The sequence below is a fragment of the Dipodomys spectabilis genome, unplaced genomic scaffold, assembly GCF_019054845.1.
Source record: "Dipodomys spectabilis isolate Male_0828 unplaced genomic scaffold, ASM1905484v1 ptg000365l, whole genome shotgun sequence".
Classification (NCBI taxonomy): domain Eukaryota; kingdom Metazoa; phylum Chordata; class Mammalia; order Rodentia; family Heteromyidae; genus Dipodomys; species Dipodomys spectabilis.
Genome location: NW_024871042.1, coordinates 9,915,725 through 9,935,351, shown reverse-complemented (window position 1 = coordinate 9,935,351; position 19,627 = coordinate 9,915,725). Strand labels below are relative to the sequence as shown.

General features: G+C 44.3%; 1 long non-coding RNA gene across 1 annotated transcript; it reads left to right on the top strand.

Moving 5' to 3' along the window:
• Positions 1–3,194: 3,194 nt before the first annotated feature.
• Positions 3,195–19,000, top strand: LOC122096081. Its single transcript, XR_006145244.1, has 3 exons — positions 3,195–3,694; positions 12,929–13,089; positions 18,260–19,000. It is a non-coding gene; the product is annotated as an uncharacterized LOC122096081 (long non-coding RNA).
• The last annotated feature ends 627 nt before the right edge of the window (positions 19,001–19,627 follow it).

The window sequence follows — 19,627 nt, the reverse complement described above, 5'->3', positions numbered from 1 at the left end:
CCAATTAACTAGCAAAAAAAGCCAGAAGTGGAGCTTTAGCTCAAGTGATAGAGTGCCAGCCTTGGGCAAAAAAGCTAAGAGACAGCTCCCAGGCCCTGAGGTCAAGTACCAGCACAAGAAGGAAGGGAAAGGTAGAGAAAGGAAAAGAAGGGAAGAGAAAGGAAGAGAAGCGAAGGGAAAGAAAGGAAAGGGAAAGGGAATAGGAAAGGAGGGGAAGGGAGGGAAAAGGAGGGGAGAGAGGGAGAGAGGGAGAGATAAAGAGAAAGAAAGAAAGGAAGGAAGGAAGAAAGAAAGAAGGAAAGAAAGAAAGGGAGAGAGAGAAAAAAGAAAGAGAAGAAAGGGAAGGAAAAAGAGAAGGAAGGAAGGAAGGAAGGAAGGAAGGAAGGAAGGAAGGAAGGGAGGGAGGGAGGGAGGGAGGGAGGGAGGGAGGGAGGGAGGGAGGGAGGAAGAAAAGGGAAGGGGAAGGAATGGGGAAGGGAAGGGGAATGGATGGGAAAGGGAAAGGGAAAGGGGAAGGGGAAGGGGAAGGGAAGGAAAGGGGAATGGAAGGGAAAGGGAATGGGAAAGGGACAGGGGAAGGGAAGGGAGAAAGAAAGAAAACAAAAGAAAAAGAAAACAAACAGAAAGATAAAGAGAAGAAAGAGAAAGAAGAAAGAAAAGGAAGAGAGCAAGAAAAAAAGGAAGGAAGGAAGGAAGAGAGGGAGGGAGGGAGGGATACAGGGGAAGAGGAAGGGAGGAAGGGAGGGAAAACATGTTGGGGGAAGAAACTGACAAGGTGTACACAAAAGGAGGTAGGAAGGGTGAGCAAGTGCAGACATTATATTCAATGTACATTATGAAAAAATTGAACTATGTAACTTGAGGGTAGGAATGGAAGGGGGAAATAGGAGCAAATAAGGGAAGGGGTAACAATGGTAAAGATGCACTGTACTTAATGGAATTGTTACCTCTTTGTACAACTACTGAATAATAAAATAAAAATAAAAGAGAAGAAAAAGTAAAAGTAAACTGCATTCCCCTTCCATTCTTTCTCCAAAGAAGCATTTTGTGCCCTCCTCACCCCATGCTTTCTAAAGTTGGACTTCAGGCAAACCCCTGTCCTTCTCTACTCCCTTGAGTCCCTTCTTTTTGCAACCCTAGGGATGCCTACAGTGCTTGCCTACTGCTCTAGAGACTTCATTCCGTGTGATCATTAACTCCACACCAGCTCACGAGATCACCTCTGTAAAGCAGTTACCATCACTACCTGGAGGCTCCTAACACAACCATGGAAATGAAGGGCCACCTAGTTGCCAACACTTTTTTGTACGTGTGTGCCAGTACTGGGCTTGAACTCAGGGTCAAGGCACTGTCCCTTAGCTTTTTCAATCAAGGCTGGTACTTTACCCTTTCAGCCACGGCCCCACTTCTGTCTTTTTAATGGTTAATTAGATATCAGACTCTCATGGACTTTCCTGCTCAGGCTAGCTTTGGAAGGTGATCCTTAGCTCTCAGCCTACCTGTGAAGCAAAGATTCCCTGAGTGAGCCATTAGCACCTGGCTCCTAAAGCCAACACTCTCTCGACAGAGCTTGGGATGAAGGTGCCAGCATCGTCCATCCACTTGAAATCAAGAAAACGAAAGGGAATGGGGTAGGTAGGCTAGGTGGGGGTGAAGTGGAGAGATGAGTTAGTACTGGGAGCAAATAACAGCCCAGTTTCCCTCCACAACTTCTCCTCACCCCCTCCCCCTCTCCCAGCAGACAGACACTCTGGGAAGTTGTCCCCAGATGCCTCTGCTGTGCCCAGACCCGGTGTGGCCCTCTCCCTGCCTTACCACACCTCGCCCCGCCAGGGGAAGCATACCTGTAACCTAGATTTGAAATTAACTGGGGGGGGGGGGGTGAGGAGGGAGGAGGAGGAGGAGGGCATTTCTAGCGCTCGTTTTTGTTTTTGTTTTTGTTTTTGTTTATCATTTCTAAACGCTTAGCCTCCAGTTTGTTTTCCTAATTGCCTTTTGTTCCCCGGTCTTTTTTTTCCCCATCTAATTCTAAGGAGAGTTTCTTTCCTTTTATAGATAGGTCAGAGCTCTCTGCAGACCCGGGTTCAACTCTAGCAGGTGAGGTGCTGTCTTGGGCGGACCTCAGTGTGCTGGTCTGAGTGGGGGTGTGTGTGTGAAAGGAGGGGAGCCGTGGGCACAGCGCCGGGCACACCGCAGTCTGCCCCGGGGCCGCCCTGCCGCGGCAGCCCGGCGGCACCTGCCAGATGCCCTGGGCGTTTTCCTGCGGTGCTCCCCGGGTTGCCCTCCGACAGCGCGAGTCCCAGCCCGCGTGGACACCCGCGCGTGCACACGCGTGCACACACGCACGCACGCATTACCATGGCTGCGGGGTCCGGCTCTGCTGGAAGAAGCAGGGTCCCGAGGGAGGCCGGATGGAGCCTCTTCTCCCTCAGCCTCCTCCTCCCACCGCAGCCCAGACAGTCGGCTGGCGCCGGCACTTACCCGGAGCGGGCGGCGCGGGGTGGCGCGGGGCCGGCGGGGCCGCGGGCGGCGGGTGCGGGGTGGGCGCGGCGGGCATGGCGCGCCGGGCTGGAGGGTGGAGGGTGGCGGGACTCGGGCGGCAGCGCGGAGATGCGACCTGGTGGGAAGGCAGGGACGCCGGGCGGTGAGCAGCCGGACAGATCTCCTCCCCACCTCGCCCCGCCGCGACAAGACCCGGGGAATGTCTCCGGGACTCGGGCTTGGCAACGGTGCGCCGCCCTCCCGCCCCGCCTCGCCTCGCCCCGCCTCACCCTCCAGCCCCGCCCCGCCCGCCAAGCCCCGCCCATGCCAGCCCCGCCCCGCCCGCCAAGCCCCGCCCCACCTGCCAAGCCCCGCCAAGCCCCGCCCCGCCAAGCCTCGCCCCGCCTCACCCTCCAGCCCCGCCCCGCCTGCCAAGCCCCGCCCCGCCTCACCCTCCAGCCCCGCAAAGCCCTGCCCCGCCTCACCCTCCAGCCCCGCCCCGCCAAGCCCCGCCCAGGCCCGCCCCGCCCCTCCTCACCCTCCAGCCCCGCCCTGCCAAGCCCCGCCCCGCCCGCCAAGCCCCGCCCAGGCCCGCCCCGCCAAGCCCCGCCCATGCCAGCCCCGCCCAACCCGCAAGCCCCGCCCACCCCCACCCCCGCCTGCCTGCCTGCCTGCTTGCTCTGGGCCCACATTCCCAGGCCTGGACACCTGTATCTCCAGAGGCTGACTCCCAGACCCCTTCTGCGTGGAAAATCCTATCACCTCTTAAGATGCTCCTGACCGTGCTTCCAGTTGCCTGAGCACTGACCAGTCAAATCACCCAGTGGCATTGTCAAGTGGTGTCAAATTGCCTGCTCAACAGAAACGTTAAGACCAGCTGTCAGAGGTTATCACACCTACGGAGATGCCCTTCTAGAAGAAGCCCTTCTGTGTTTGTTCAGATGAAGTGTGTCCTCAGTCTCTTTCCGGACTTCCAAGTGGTCCCTTTCAACGTATTACCTTTTCTCTCTTCAGACCCGTTGCCTCAGGTCACAAAATGGCTGCAACAGTGCCATGAAGCTGCTATGAGAACAGGAGCTCTGGGTTTCCGTTGATTTGTCGGCCACAGTCATCATCCATCAAGGGACATTTTCATCAATCCAGGTCACCAACAGTGAAGAAAATGACAGATGTCCTGACTTCAAGTGATTTTCTTTCTAGAGGAGAGAGAGAGGTAATAAAAGAATCAACTAAGGTGATACAGAGTAACAGGGGATAAAAGTAGCACGCAAATGAAATGCTTCATTGTAGGATGAGTAATTAAGGAAGAAAATTTTGAGCAAAACCTGCAGAAAGAGCTTATTTGGATATTTCTTTTGGAGGAGAGTGGCCCTGGGATATTTAAACATTGTCTTTTTAGAGGCCTAAAAGTTTCTTGGTCCTATCATTTATACTTTAGGCAGACATAAATTAAAGAAATGGAGTTTAAGGAAAGGTTGGACATATTTTCTTCTTTACAGTATGGCACTGTTTAATTTTGAACTAGGAAGTCATCCTTCACATATTATTGAGATATGCAAGCTGGGCAATCACAATGAATACTTCAATCCAAAATGACTTCACCCTGGCGGGTGACAGACACAAGTGCACATTACTGCACAGGGCGAAGCTGCTGCTTGCCCACTCTCAGTCTATTTTGTTTGCTTTCTGAGCTGCGAGTAGAGCCCCACTTTTTAGCTGAGCACACTCCAACCTACAATAAAGAATATATTTTATCTTGGATGTTGGTGGGTACTCGGGAGGTTGAGATCCAGAGGCTCCTCGATTGGAAGAAGGAAAACAGAAAGATCAAGGCAGAAATGTCTGCAAGACTCATCTTTAAAATAACCACCAGAAAAGTAGAGCTGGACACCTAGCTCAAATAATAGAGCAAGTGCCAGTTGAGCAAATGCTGAGCCCCTAATTTCAAATCCTTGGCTCTATGAAAATTTCTGGAAGATTTGTTGGGGTTGGGAGAGCTTTCAGATGGACTCCTTCATGAGGCTGATGAAGCTAATTGCCCCTCTCAACCATTTTCTCACTCTGACATTCAGACATAATGTCTGGAGTATGTTAGATTATTGCTGCAACTCCTTCCTTCCATCCCTTAATAGAATTGGACAACCCACCAATGTCAGACAACTTTCACCCATGTTAAATGTCAGGGATAAAATACCTGAGATGATAAACTTGAATGGAGGAAACGTTTGGCTCACAGTTTCAGAGGCTTTAGTCTACAATCACTTGGCTCTGTTGCCTTTGGGTCTGTGGTGGCACACATCAGGATGGAAGCTCAAGGCATAGGAAGCAACAAAAAAGACAGGAGACATTCAGTCTTAACATCCCCTTCAAGGGCATGTGCCATTATCCTAAGGTCCTCCCACTAGGCCACGCCCCCTAAAGGTTCTATCAGCTCCAAACAGCACCATAGGCTAGAAGCCAAACCTCTAACACATGGCCTTTGAGAATCACCTCTACAGCCCTAAGCCTTCAGCATCTCTCTATGACTCAGTGGGAAAGAAAAGGTCAAGAAGGAAGGACAGCACAGGGCACTTTAATGCATCTTTATTTCTGTCCTGGCTATCTTACTTAAGTGATGGGATGTTATTGAACATAACATGGACAGAGCTTGATATGTGTGTGTGTGTGTACATATTATAGTCCATCAAATTAGCTTCCTCTGATGCATTTCTGTCAGTCATCAAGGTAGCTAGCTACTAGTCTAAGAAAAATGTGGAGATATGTACAGTTAACCTGACAGTTAAATTCAGCAGACCTGCAGTCTGAAGCAGGATCACCCAAACAGACCTATAGACTCAAGAGTGAGACAAAGAAATACCCATTATTCTGAGCTGTTGCATTTTGGACTAGTTTGTTCCTCAGGATTATTGCAGCAAAAGCTAGCTAAGTTATAGCTGGTGATAGCTGGAGTTCCAGCAACCTTCTTGGGTCATGTGGTGACCTCAGAGGTGGAAACCAAGGCGTAAAACTTACAGAACAGAAAGATAGAAGACACCTTGAGTGTCCTATGATCTGAAGCTACCATGCTGCTCTTGAACCATCAACTTTAGCTTTAGACCATTATAATCAGAATCTCTTATTATTACCTGCAAACTGGTTGTTTGTATCAGTTCTTTAAAAAAAAAAACATTTTTCATACTAAAAAAAAAAATCAGCAAAAGCATTTGTAACTCATTTAAGTGTAAAATGGAAGACAGAAAAGAAATGCCTCACTTCCAGGAAACTACTTAACCAGGAGTTCATTCAGCTCAGCTGCAGAAAACAGAACAATCGAGCCCTTGCAGCCTTGCCAAGGTAGCATCAGGGCTATTTTGGTTACAAATGAGCATCACTGAAGTAGCTAGGGTTACGTGTCAGGGAGCACCTGGCGCTTTAAGGCAATCTGAAGAAATATGCCAGGCACTATCTCCCAGCTTCACGCTCAAATGCCCCCAATTTTATACCTCAAAGCCCAGTTTCTCCAAGGGAAGATTATATCTAGCTCCATTTATTTATTCCAACTGGCCAGCCCCTGGGTCAGCTGCTTTGGGATAGGAATCTCTTTCTGGTCCATACGGCTTTGTCACGATAGAAAAGAAAGGAGGAGGAAGAGAAAGGGACTGCAGCATCTCTGAAGTGTGCAGGGCCCGTTAAGCCCTGCTTTAACTGGGCAACCTGATTGGCATAGCCTCTTCTTCCTCTCTTCATCTCCCTATCTTTCTCCTTCCCTCCCTCACTTCCTCCCTTTGCCCCTCTCTACCTCTCTGCTTCCCAGGTATGATTTGTGAGTGATTTCTTCATGTCCTTACCAACCCCACTCACTATAAGCTCCTCAGGTCTGCAACCACCTGCCTTACCTCCTTGTCTTTCTGCATTGGGGTGAACATACTCAATTCCTGGTTTATTTCTACCTTACTGCAGCCCTGGCCAGTCTCAAAACTCTCTCCTTCTTAAAACTCTTTCTTGTCCCTGATTTCCATCTACCTGTCAGTTTTGACTTGCTCCTACTCAAATCAAACATCTTTACTGCTTTATAGGTCTCTCTTCCACCATTTTTAAATACTAATATTCCTCAGGGATTTCTTCTTGTCTTTGGCAAACTCTCCTTTGGTGATTGTACTCAGTCCCTTGGCTTTCATGTCACCCATTCTGACAGGTGTGTACACCATGCCCAGATATTAGTTGAGATAGCGTCTCAAGAACTTCTTGTCTGGTCTGGCCTCAAAGCACAGTTCTCCTGATCAGCACCGCCTGAGTGGCTGCGTTAACAGCTGAGAGTCCTACTTTATTTATGTATTTATTTTATGTACTTATTTATATGTATTTATTCATTTATTGTGCAAGTACTGGGGCTTGAACTCAGGGCCTGGAAGCTGTCTCTTAGCTTTTCTACTCAAGGCTGGTGCCATACCACTTGAGCCACAGCTCCATTTCTGGCTCTTTTTTTGTAGATAATTGAAGATAAGAGTCTTAAAAAAATGTCCTGCCTTGGCTGGCCCCATCAAACCAAAGCCAGAACCTCAGAACTCCACCTCCTGGAATTACAGGCATGAATTATCTGCACTGGACAGAGGGGATCCTGTTGTTTTGTTGTTGTTGTTGTTTTGTTTTGGGTTTTGTTTTTTGTTTGGGATTTTTTTTTTTGGGGGGGGGGTTGTTGGGGTTTTGTTTTGTTTTTGTTTTTGCCAGTCCTGGGGCCTGAACTCTGGGCCTGGGTGCTGTCCCTCAGCTCTTCAGCTCAAGGCTAGTACTCTACCACTTGAGCCACAGCGCCACTTCCAGCTTTTTCTGCTTATGTGGTGCTGAGGAATCAAACCCAGGACCTCATGCATGCAAGGCAAGCACTCTACCACTGAGCCACCTTCCCAGCCCAGAGGGGATCCTGTTTTTAAACAGAACAATTGCATTTCATTTCTCCAAAGGCCTACTTAAGTGGCTCATTACACAATTCCTCAGATATACCTCTTAGACTGGTTTTTAAAATCCTCCTCATCTTTTCCCTCAAGCCTGCTCCTTCTCCTGCTGGCTTGTTGATCTGATTTTTCCAAGCCACAAGCCCAAGCATTAGTGTCAAGTTCATATTCAAACACACAGTCTTCCATTCTCTCTTCTTTTCTACTTGTTTTGCCATTGCTTTGCTCATGCTCCCTGAAGACTCCAACTAGATCACCACACCAGCCTCTCCCTGACATTGCTCCATCACTTCCAGATAATCTCGTCCCAGATCATCAGCCTCACTGGAATCCAGAACCTTTCTCCATATTGATCCATATGAGTACATCCATTCTCTAATGGAAAGCCTGTAGTGGCTATTATGCTTCATGAGAGCTCAACTTTAAACCCCTTAGTATGGCCTTCAAGGCTCTACAATCACAGGTCCTGACTACCACTTAGCCTTTATCTCCTGCCACTCCATGGATATAGTCTGGGCTCTAGCTTACAAATTGCTTGCTCCACCTTGACCTCCATTTCTTCCCCTATACAGATACACCTGCCCCCAGGGAGCCCCTTCTCAGACATCGCTCCTCTACCAAGCTGTGATTCAAGCCCCTGTTGTCCATTAGTTACTGTTTGGTCCCTAATCTCCAACAGAGTGATGGGAAAGGAAGGCAGGCAAAGTGCTTGAACAAATGACTGCATTTCAACTGAGCTCCGCTGGGTTGACAACTGGTCAGTGCAGCACATTCAACCAGCCAGCAATTCCTGTCCACTCTGACATCAGCCAAAAGGCCTGTCTGCTTTATAAACTCATCATATTTGACTCAAGTCCAACTCGAGTGAGAGGTTTCAAAGATAAAGATGGCAAAACCACTGCATACAACAAAACATGGGACTTCCTATGGATGCCATTCCAGCATAAACGCTCTCTTCTCATTCAGTAGAGGTAACTGTCAGCTGTGTGTGTGTGGACATGATTTAAGGAGCGCATCTAAAATATATCACCACCTCAGAATGCATCCAAAATATGTTCACCCTGAGATAAAAGTCCTGCTTGTTTCTTGTTTTTTGTTTTTGCCTGCCAGTCCTGGGGCTTGAACTTAGGCTGTGGGCACTGTCACTGAGCCTCTTTGTGCTCGAGGCTAGCACTCTACCACTTGAGCCACAGCACCACTTCCATATTTTTCTGAGTAGTTTATTGGAGATGAGTCTCGCAGACTTTTCTGCCCTGGCTGGCTTCGAACTATGATCCTCAGATCTCAACCTCCTGACTAGCTAGAATTACAGGCATGAGCCACCAGCACCCAGCTTTTTACTGGGATTTTAACTCAAGGCTTCAAGCCCTTTTTATTCTGATTTTATTTTATTCTGATTTAGTTTTTCCCTGGTCAGGAATGGACCAGTCCCTATTTATACTTCCTGTGAAATTGGGAGGGCAAAGAGCTATTGGTTGATATAGAGTCTCATAAACTTTTTGACCAGGTTGGCCTCAAACCACATTCCTCTTTATCTTCTCCTCCTAATTCACACAACTTCTGCTTTTAAATAGAGCAGAATATTTCCAGTTGCCATCTGGTTCCTGGATATCCATCAACACACTCCCTGGTGTTATAAAGTGCTGTTTCTGTATTATAGCAATATCAGCAAAGTTATTTTCAAAACTATTCATCCATTTTGAAATACAGTATCATAGTAAGAGGAAAATCCAAACATTCTCAAGTCCTTATAGTATAAGAATAGATACTGGGGCAAGATTTCAAGTGTTATAGGTACTTCGATACTTTTAGAACATAATCAGAGAACCAGGTGCCAATGGCTTACACCTGTAATCCTAGCAACTCAGGAGGCTGAAGATTAAAGTTTGAAGCCAGCTCTAGCAGGAAAGTCCATAAGACTTTTAATTCCAATTATCCAGAAAAAAGCCAGAAGTAGAGCTCTGGCTCAAATGTTAGGGCAGGAGCCTTGAGAGAGAGAAAAGAAGCTCAGGCCCCGAGTTCAAGCCCAGGACTAGCACTAATCTTCATCATCATCATCATCATTTCTCAAAACACTGTCTCTATTTAGACATCATTGCTAAAAAGCTGAATAAGGTTTAAATCTATAAAGGCTAGCCTTTGTTACAAGAATATAGATGATTCTATTGAATTATCAATCCTGCCCTCAAAAACAAGAAGATGCTAGGTATCAGTGGCTCATGCCTGTAAGTCTAGCTACTTGAAAGGCTGAGATCTGAAAATTGTAGTTTAAAGCCAGCAGGGAAAGTTCATGAGACTCATATCTCCAGTTAACTTCCAAAAAATTTTAAAAGCTGGAAGTAAAGCTGTGGCTCAAGTCTTGGAGCACTAGTCATGACTGAAAAGATAAGGAACAATTTAAGGCTGAGTTCAAGCCCAGTACTGGCATGAGAGAGGGGGGGTAGGGATAAGTACATGACAGTCAGCCCTAAGATTCCAGAATACAGAGGTAGAGAGAAGTCTGTGCACATATATATTTATAACATGCATATGTGTGGTTTGCATTTGAGTATGGATACATCAGAAATGAAAATGCCATAAAGGCATTTCTAAATATGAGCCCAGATTCTCTTATGTAAAATTTTTAAATAAGCTTATCCATGATTCAATTGAACTTTAATAAAAGTAAAACTTAGAAGGTCAACTCAATGAATGCTGTCTTCAAAGATAAAGAGAAGGAGGCTGAACACTGTGGGTTGTGTATATGAGATCAGCTACTCAGGGAATAGGGATCAAAAGGACCGAATCCCAAAGCTACCTCAGGCAAAAAGTTATCTCAACCTCATCTCAACAGAACAAGCCAGGGATGCTATGTGAGAGGCATAAATAGGAGAATCAAGGTCCAGCCCAGCCTGGACATAAATGCAGGATTATCTGTGGAAAACAACTAAAGCTAAAAAGAGCTGAGGGTATGGCTCTAAGTGCAATAGCAAGAACAAGGCCTTAGTTCAAAACCCTAGTACCCTGGTTGGGGGGAGGGGAGGGGTGTTAAAGATAAAGTAGTAAGACCTTTTCTGCTTTTATGTAGCTAAAGGATTTGTTGCTCTAGGTCAAGGATCTAGAAACTTCATGCGACTTACAGTCATAGTTGACTCACTTCTTTTTGAGGGGTGGGGGATGAGCTCAGAGTCTTATACTTGCAAGGCAGGTAGTCTACTGCTTGAGCTATGTCTTTGGTCTCTTTTTGTGTTGGTTATTGCAAAGTAGGGTCTCATTGTATGCCTGGGATGACCAGTCTGTGATTCTTCTACTTGTGTCACTGGGAATGACAGGCACTCACCACTGTATCCAGCCATCCATCAGTTGAGATGACGTCTCAAGAATTTGTATTTGCCTAAGATGTCCTCAAACCGGTATCCTCTGTTCTTTACCCCTCAAGCAGCTAGGATTATAGGCTTAAGATGTCATAATCTATCTTATCCTTTATTTATTTGTTTGTTTGTTTAAATGAGAGGGAATCTTGCTAAGTACCCCAGGCTGGGCTTGAATTCATCTTCCTCCTGCCTCAGCCTTACAAGTGCTGTTATGACACTAGTATGTACAATCACAGCTAGCTAGGTGTTTGCTGCTAGGTGTTTGTTTTTTTTAGGGCAGGGGGAACACATTTTGTTTTTGTTTGTCTGTCATGGGGCTTGAATTCACAGCCTGGACACTGTTTCTGGGCTTTTTTGCCCAAGGCAAGCACTCTACCACTTGAGCTACAGTGCCACTTCCAGTTTTCTGGTAGTTAATTGGAGATAAGAGTTTCATGACTCTCCTGCTCAGGCTGGCTTCAAATGCTGCTAGTTTTAGTGTCTAATCAGAATGTATCTATCACCACCCATTTCCTCTGCTACTTCAGAGTGGTTGTGACAGTGCCCATATGGCGAGTCCTTTAGAGAAAACACTTGCCACCCTGCTATGATGTCACCACCTCTGTGTTCTATCTTGGAGTGAAGAGAAGAGCTAGCCACCAATGTTTACTTACATATATAATGTATATCATGTGTATAATGAGGGCTACTCTAGAATGAAAGTTTCTTATTCTCAAGTTCAATATAGTCACTATGGTTTGATCTAACCCTTTGGTCCCCAGTCCTTTAAGTAGATCTGCCTCCCTCCTATGAACAGTCTTAAAATCACTTCCAAGTAGAGAAGTCTAACACTGGGGGAGAGACACTGTTCTAATCTACCAGGAGCCTCCACAGAGTCAGCTCTTGGAAACTTCTGAAGTCTGAGATAGGCTCATGCTTGCCATTGATCTGGGGATATCACCTGATTCTAAACTTAAAAGACGAGAACTGGAGCCTGGGAAGTTCACTCAAGGTCACCCAACAGCTTATTAACTTTCGGAAGCAAAATTTGGATCTAGGAGCATCTGATTCCAAAGTTGCACACAGTTAACCACATCTGGGTATTTAACCCATTTTTTATTTACCCAATAAATATTTATTTAGCACTTCAGAAGTATCTACTATGTTCCCAATCCCATTCCAAAACACAGAGCTCATCAAAAACTGTGAAGAAGATGAGCACTGGTAGCTCACACCTGTAATCCTAGCTATGCTGGAGGCTGAGATTTAAGGATTGTGGTTTGAAGACATCCTGGGCAGAAAAGTCCATTTACCACTAAACAGCAAAAAGGCAGAAGTGGAGGTATGGCTCAAACGGCTCAAGCCTCAATACTGGCAAGAAGAAATGAAGAAGAGGAAGGAGGAGGAGGGGGGTGGATGGAAAGGGGGAGGGAAAGGGGAAGAGGAAGAGGAGGAGGAGGAGGAAAAAGGAAGAAGAAGAAGAGGAGGAGGAGGAGGAGAAGGAGGGGGAGGAGGAGGAGGAGGAGGAGGAGGAGAAAGAGGAAGAGGAGGAGAAAGGAGGAAGAGGAGGAGGAGGAAGGAGAAGGAGAAGAGGGAGGAAGAGGGGAGGAAGAGGAGGAGGAGGAGGAAGAGGAAGAGGAGTAAAGATACATTTCAAATAAGATTGTTATAACTCCCACCTGAGAAGCTCCTTACTCCCCAGCCTAGTAAACAAAGAATCAGAGTGGTCATTATTCCTATTAGAGGTACTTCCTGGATTAATTTGTCTAAAACCATAGTCCAGACCCTAACATCCAGGCATGGACATACAGAATGTTACCATGATGTCAGAGAAGTTGCTTGACTTGTGAAATTTGAGGCACATTCTCAAACCAGCTCTATTTTCCCTTGTCTTTAAGTCTCTATTACCCACCATTCTAGCTGTAATTGTGGGGCCATGTTGGCAGGAAGCCTGTACACTGTGAGTGGCCACTCACACACTCCATCATATTCTTCAACATGGGTGGCATTCTCCTTCAGTATGATCTTGGGCAGTCTTTTGGGGCTACTGCTTTTAAAGTGGGGTGTTCACTTCACAATCTTGTTAGAGCATCTTAAATTTCCAACAGCAGCTCTGGCTATGTAATGGATGATTTTATTATTTCTTGCCACTGAATTTTCATAGCTATATGACGTCTTTTACAGAAGCCCAAAGGGATGAAGAAAATGGATTATCAATGTTGACAACTCTGATGTTTTAAATGTATATCACAAAGAAGACTCCAACAGAAGCAGCAGAATATGTCTGTCCAGGCCACAAGAAAACAAGACTAGGAGCATGCATGGGTTCTACACAGTCATAGAAGGTTTGTTTCTTTGTTAGGATTGGATTGGAGTTTTACAAAAGCAAACAGGCCAGCTGTTAGTGGCTCGTGTCTATAATCCAAGCTACTTCAGAGGCTAAATTTTTGAGAATTGCAGTTTGAAGCCAGCCTGTGCAGAAAATCCAAGAGATTCTATCTCCTAAAATAACCAGTAAAAACCCAAGCTAGAGCTCTGAATTCAAACTCTGACATTACACCTACTGGACACACATACACACACACACACACACACACACACACACACACGTACACAAAGCAAATAGAAGGTTCAACATTGAAGATGTAAAATATGACTATCACTGGATCTAAATCTACGCTAATCCTCAAGAGCTGTCCCTCTTGAAATCTGTCCCAAAGTGACAAGGACTCATCTATTCTTTTCATCGATTTCACAGTAAGTACAGTGCCAGATCCACAGTCACAGATAAATGAATTGTTTTCTTGACCTCAGGAATAAGTCATGCATTCCAGTGTGAAATTGATACGTTAATCATTGACGACTGGGGGAAAACACCTAAAGCTACAGGCCCATCACACAGGCCCATGGCTCCACATTGCACTCACTGGAAACAGGAGTAAGAATCTTGCAAATCCAGTCTTATGTGTGGAAATTAGAACTAAATGATACATAAGGGGGCATCTGCATATAGATACAAACACGGTAACTAGAGTATGGTATGTACAGGGAGGATAGCGATGATGTAACTCCTTTGAACAACTAACTTACAGTGTAACAAAACAAATACCAGGAAGTTGGAACATTTGTTTTCAGAAAGGATGCGGTCAAGGGAAGGGGGTTAGACAAAGAGAAAGGGTAGGTGACTGCAGTCATAATATTCAATGTGTGTGTGTGTGTGTGTGTGTGTGTGTGTGTGTGTGTATGTGTGTGTGTGTGTGAGAAAATGGAACCAGGTAAATTGAAAGGATGAGTGGACTTGGGAGAAATGAGGAGAATTATGGAGGAGTGGCATTGATTAAGATGCATTGTACTCATAAACTCACATGTGGGAGGAAACTCCTTTGTATAACTACTTAAGGAAAATAAATAAAAACAGTCACAAAGGTCATGATACGATCACATCTGGAGAGAAAGCAGTAAAGTCTAATGGTAGAAGACTCACTAAATAGCAGTACAGGAGGTGAAATTGAATCAGTAGGTACAAAAGAAATGGGGAGTCTGTGTTATGGGTGAGCATGTAACTGCTATTATTTCTGACAAGATCTGGCCAAAGCACTGTATGATATAATCTAGGTCTAGCCAGGTGTTGATGGCTCACATCTGTACTCCTAGCTACTCAGGAAGTTGAGATCTGATCATCATGGTTTGAAGCCAACCCTGAAGATTCTTATTTCCAATTAACTACCAGAAAGCTAGAAGGGAAGTTGTGGCTCAAGATAAGAGTGCCAGCTTTGAGCAAAAAAATCTAATGGGCAGTACCCAGTACCCAGCTGCTGAGTTCAAGCCCTAGTACGTGCACACACACACACACACACACACACACACACTCATCATCATCATCCTAGCTCCTGCCTTTTAGTCTTTGACTGTCATGCCCCAGAGGAAGAGATCATTTGAGAGAGAAGTTCCATAAACTAGAAAACAAGTGTGAAGTGCAGGCACATCAGCCCATGGGAAGCAGTAAAGAACATTCCTGAGGTGCCTGCTTCCATGGCCAGTCCAGGCACAGCTTTACGCATCACTGGAGAAGAGTCAGTGGTCAACCCTGGTCAACCGCATGCCCTGCAGTCACTGTACCGTATCAAAGGAACTGGTGAAAATCATGTGGCTGATCAAATCACAGCAACTAAGTGCAGCCCATGCTGCTGGAAGAAACAGATTCCGAGAACAGCTCTGCCTTTCCCCCACTCAAGTATGATTATCGTCCAAAAGAAGTGGACTCCCATGGACTATCGAAGAGAAGAGATTATACAAACATTCTGTAATGGTTAAAAACAAAACATGATTCAAACACAAAGTGTAAGTAGTATACTCAATCCACAGAGAGTCTGCTCTTGTAAACTTGAGGCTAAAACAGCAAGTACAATTCTGAACATCAAAGAGATCAGAAAGATTTCACAATCTCATAAGGAGGTTGAACTGTGGTACAAATGACTCTTGCTGAGAATTATTCCCCAACACCTCATTTCCTTCATTCATTACACACAAAAAGTCATATTGTATTTTAAAGCTACCTTCAAAGTTAGGTGTCCATACTTATACCTGTAATCCTAGCTACTTGGGAGACTGAGATCAAGGGGATCTTTTTTTTTTTTTTTTTTTGGTCAGTCGTGGGGCTTGAACTCTGGGCTTGGGCGCTGTTCCTGTGCTCTTCAGCTCAAGGCAAGCGCTCTACCGTTTGAGCCACAGCACCACTTCTGGTTTTCGAGTGGTTTATTGGAGATAAGAGTTTCACGGACTTTCCTGCCTGGGCTGCCTTTGAACCGTGATCTCAGATCTCAGCCTCCTGAGTAGCTAGGATTACAGGCATGAGCCAACAGTGCCTGGCTAAGGGGATCATTTTTTAAGGCATACATGCTAGATTTCCCAGCCAATAGCTGAGTGAAGTGGCACACATCTGTCATCCTAGCTATGTGAGTGGTTGATAAAAGGAAGATCAAAGTTCCAGGCCTATGTAGACAGGAAAGTCTGGGTTTATCTCAATATAGAGAAGGTAGACATGGTAGTATCCACCCGTTATCCTAGCTACTTCAAGAAGTCTCCAACAGGTGGTTTATAACTGAGATGTAAGTCCAGGCAGTAAGCAAGACTCTCTCTCCAAAAGAACCTGTGCAAAAAGGGGCTAAGGCGATGGTTTTGCAGTAAAATGCCTTTCTAGCAAATGTAAATCTCAGAGAACAAATCCCAGTCGAAAGAAAGAAAGAAAAGAAAGAAAAGGAAGGAAGGAAGGAAGGAAGGAAGGAAGAAGGAAGGAAGGAAGGTCACATTCAAACACTGCACTAACCATGAAGGAATTCTTTCCCAGGCCATATCAATCAATACTGAATAGGATGCAAGGAGTGTATCCTTTGATTTCATTCACCCTTCTGGACTAAAGAGAGTACAGTGTTGACTGCCAACAAATTCTGTGTGTGGTCCTCAGTGAGAAATTGCTCTCTAATTTCTATGTAACTGTACAATTCCAATATCCAAAACCAAGTAACAGGGCTAGGAAACACCTACTGGCATCTGGAGTAGCTAAAAAAATGTGATTTAGGGGCAGGGAATGTGGCTTAGTGGTAGAGTGCTTGCCTAGCATGCATGAAGCCCTGAGTTCGATTCCTCAGTACCACATACATAGAAAAAGCCAGAAATGGCACGGTGGCTCAAGTGGTAGAGTGCTAGCCTTGAGCAAAAGAAACTCAGGGACAGTGTCCTGAGTTTAAGCCCCAGAACTGGAAAAAAAAATGTGATTTAGTAGAAAGAGAAAAAACAGCTTAAGAAAGAGAAAACCTAGCTTACTACTCTGGCCACAGCTACAGATACCATAATAATAAAACCAGACATGTTTCTCCCTTTTGATGATCTGAAAATGAGTCTTGATCTTTTTTTTCTGTACTGTCATGCATTCCCTGTTTTATTTTTAAAACGTGATGGTTCTTTGAACCTAAAGTTCATGGTCCAAACCCCTGCACATCTAAATTTAAAAACAGAGGGAATTATTAAATAAACAGGTTAAAGACAAAACAACTGTGTCCAGCTCTTTCTCTTGTAAAACCAGAGCAGGACAGTCAAAGCTGGGGGCCAAAAGCCATTGTCTTTGTGCCAGTCTGTCTTTGATGTTTACATTTGCATAAAACTTCATGGCTTAAAATTTCTAGAATCTTGTAACTGCTCCTTCAATCCAAACTCTATTCTACTGCCACTGAGGGTGGGTGGAGAACAAGAGACCCAGAAAAACAAAAGCGCCTCTTCTGCCGTAGAGAACAGAATAAGGATGGAAGAAATGCCAAACTTTATTCCAATTCATGCTTAATAATGCCATTACTTGCAGCTTTTTAGCAATAAGACAATTGCACAAAACCCCCTCAAATTATCCCTAAGTCAGAGAAAGTAGCAAATGTAGTCTTGAAGGGGGGGGGAGAGCTATTTTCAGGAAAGTATTTAAGAAGTACAATTATCTAACAAGCCAAACCAGCAATTATATTATTCTGTAGCAGTTGGCAGCATAAATTTTTATTTAAAGGAAAGGGTGAGATTCATGTTATCCCTCTGTGTCTGCAAGACTTTGTTCCCCAATCTCTAGAGAACCCTAGTATACAAGAAGGTTATTGTCGATCAATTAACATACATAGGCAGATGCTGTTCATCTTAGTCTTCAGGAAAAAGAGCTCGAAGAGTACAATGGAAATGGATGGTAATAAGACAGTCAAACCATGGTTTAAAAATGTTTTCTCTGACAATTGAAATCAAAGAGCATTCAGTAATAGAAGACTTGGTACCCTCTACCCTTAAACTTTAAGGAAGTGTTGTTAGACATTATCAGTATCTTCAGTGTCCTAGGCTGTGTTGTTGGTTTTGTGTGGGGAACCTATACATGGAAAATTCTCCTGTTCATTGAAAAAAGATGAACCGATAAAAATAATCAAATGAAGACCATCTAACTTGAACCCAGGTTTGACTGATACCAAAGGTTACGGTAACTAATTTTATCATACTATAGTAGGCTTGGATGTAAATGTATTACTTAATGTAGGCTATGTAACAAATACCAAAGTTTGACGCCTTAAAATCCAACTATATTTAGTGCACGATTTGGTGAGTTAATGATTTAGGCTGGACTTGATTGGCTGGGTCATCTCATCCCTAAGGGGCTCTCTCATGCATCTGCAGTCAGCTGACAGATTGGCTAGGTGATGTCTGGTCCAGCCTGATTCTGGTAGGTAAGCTCATCTCTAATCTAGGTGGCCACTTCTCATTTAGCAGGTGACCCTAGGCCTATACATGTAGTAATTGGCCAGTGTCCTAAGAAAACAAATAATAGTATGTAAGACCCTGAGAGATGTGGGCTTTTTTTTTTTTTAATTAACAAAATCCTTCCCATTACATTGTTGTCTCTATCAAGTCTCAAGTCCAGCTCAGATAAAGGGGAAAGACATACACTTCACCTCTTGAAGAGAAGAGCTATATCACCTTTGGGATTTCCTTCCCCAGAGCCTTGGACTCTCTCCAACCATGAGAAAGGACCAAAGAAATCCAAAGTGAAGAAGAATCTTCAACATCATGGAAGACAAAGGAAACCCAAGGAACTGTTACAGGTTCAAGGAGAAAACTTAAAGAGAGAAATACTGAATTCAACACCAAGTACTAAATAGGATCCTGAAACAGAAGGACCTTGGTAGAAAGACTAATAAAATACAAAGTCTGTTATAAAGGGTCTTAGTTTGGGTCGTTATAAAGTTACCTTACATATTAGTCTTGACCTTAACAAGCATGTTTTTCTCACTACATTATTAAGCTTGGTGTTTGCCATAGTTTTAGTTGATGAATGACACTTAAGTTAAAGAAATTTTTGTCTATAGTTAGTTGGCTAAGAGCTTTGCATAATGAATGCACACTGAATTGTTAGTAAATCTTTTTTTCTGTATTGACTAGAATAATTGTATACTTTTCATCTTTTGGTGTCTTAATAATTCACCCATCCATAATTTATATTATTGGTTTCCTAGAATTCAAACAATCTTATATTCTCAAAGTATCCTAGCTGGACCATCATGCATTCATTGCATTTTTAGTTCTTTGCTGAATTTGTATTAATGATATTTCTCTAGGATATTTGCATCTCTTTTAATGAGTAGGATTGAAATATAATTTACTTATTCTCCCTTTGTAAGACTTTTTTATATCATGGATATAGTAGACTGTCTCAAACAAATAAAATATTTTAATTTCTTTTCTTATTGTGAAAATACCGTACAGAGGGGATACAATTACATGGGCAAGAAAATGAGTACATTTCTTATCAAGCATTGTTGCCTCCTCCTTTGTTTCCCCTTCCTATCCCTTCCCATCTCCCACCCCCTTCCCTCCAACCCCCTGCCCGCCCCCCCCCCCCACCCCAGGCCAAAGTTGTAAAGTTCAATTTTCGACATAACAACTTGTACATCTCATTGTTGCAATGTATCCCAATTTAAACAATTTGTTTTTTTCCCTTCCCCTCCACAAATTAATACCAACATCAAATACAATGAAAGCAGGGGTTACACCATGGAGGAGGGACATACAAAGCAACAAAGAAATCATCTTATAAATATGTTAGAAACAATCGCATGAAAGCACAAACATTTGAATACTTATCTTGGGTTCATTTCACCTAACATCAACTTATCTGACCTTTTCTGCTTGTCTCAGATATATACTAGTTATTGCAAATAAGGGAAACCATGGAACCTATGTTTCTTTAGGCCTGGCTTACTTCACTTAATATAATTTTTTCCAAGTCTTTCCATTTCCTAACAAATGGGGCAATGTCATTCTTTCTGACAGTGGCATAGAATTCCATTGTGTATGTATGCCACATTT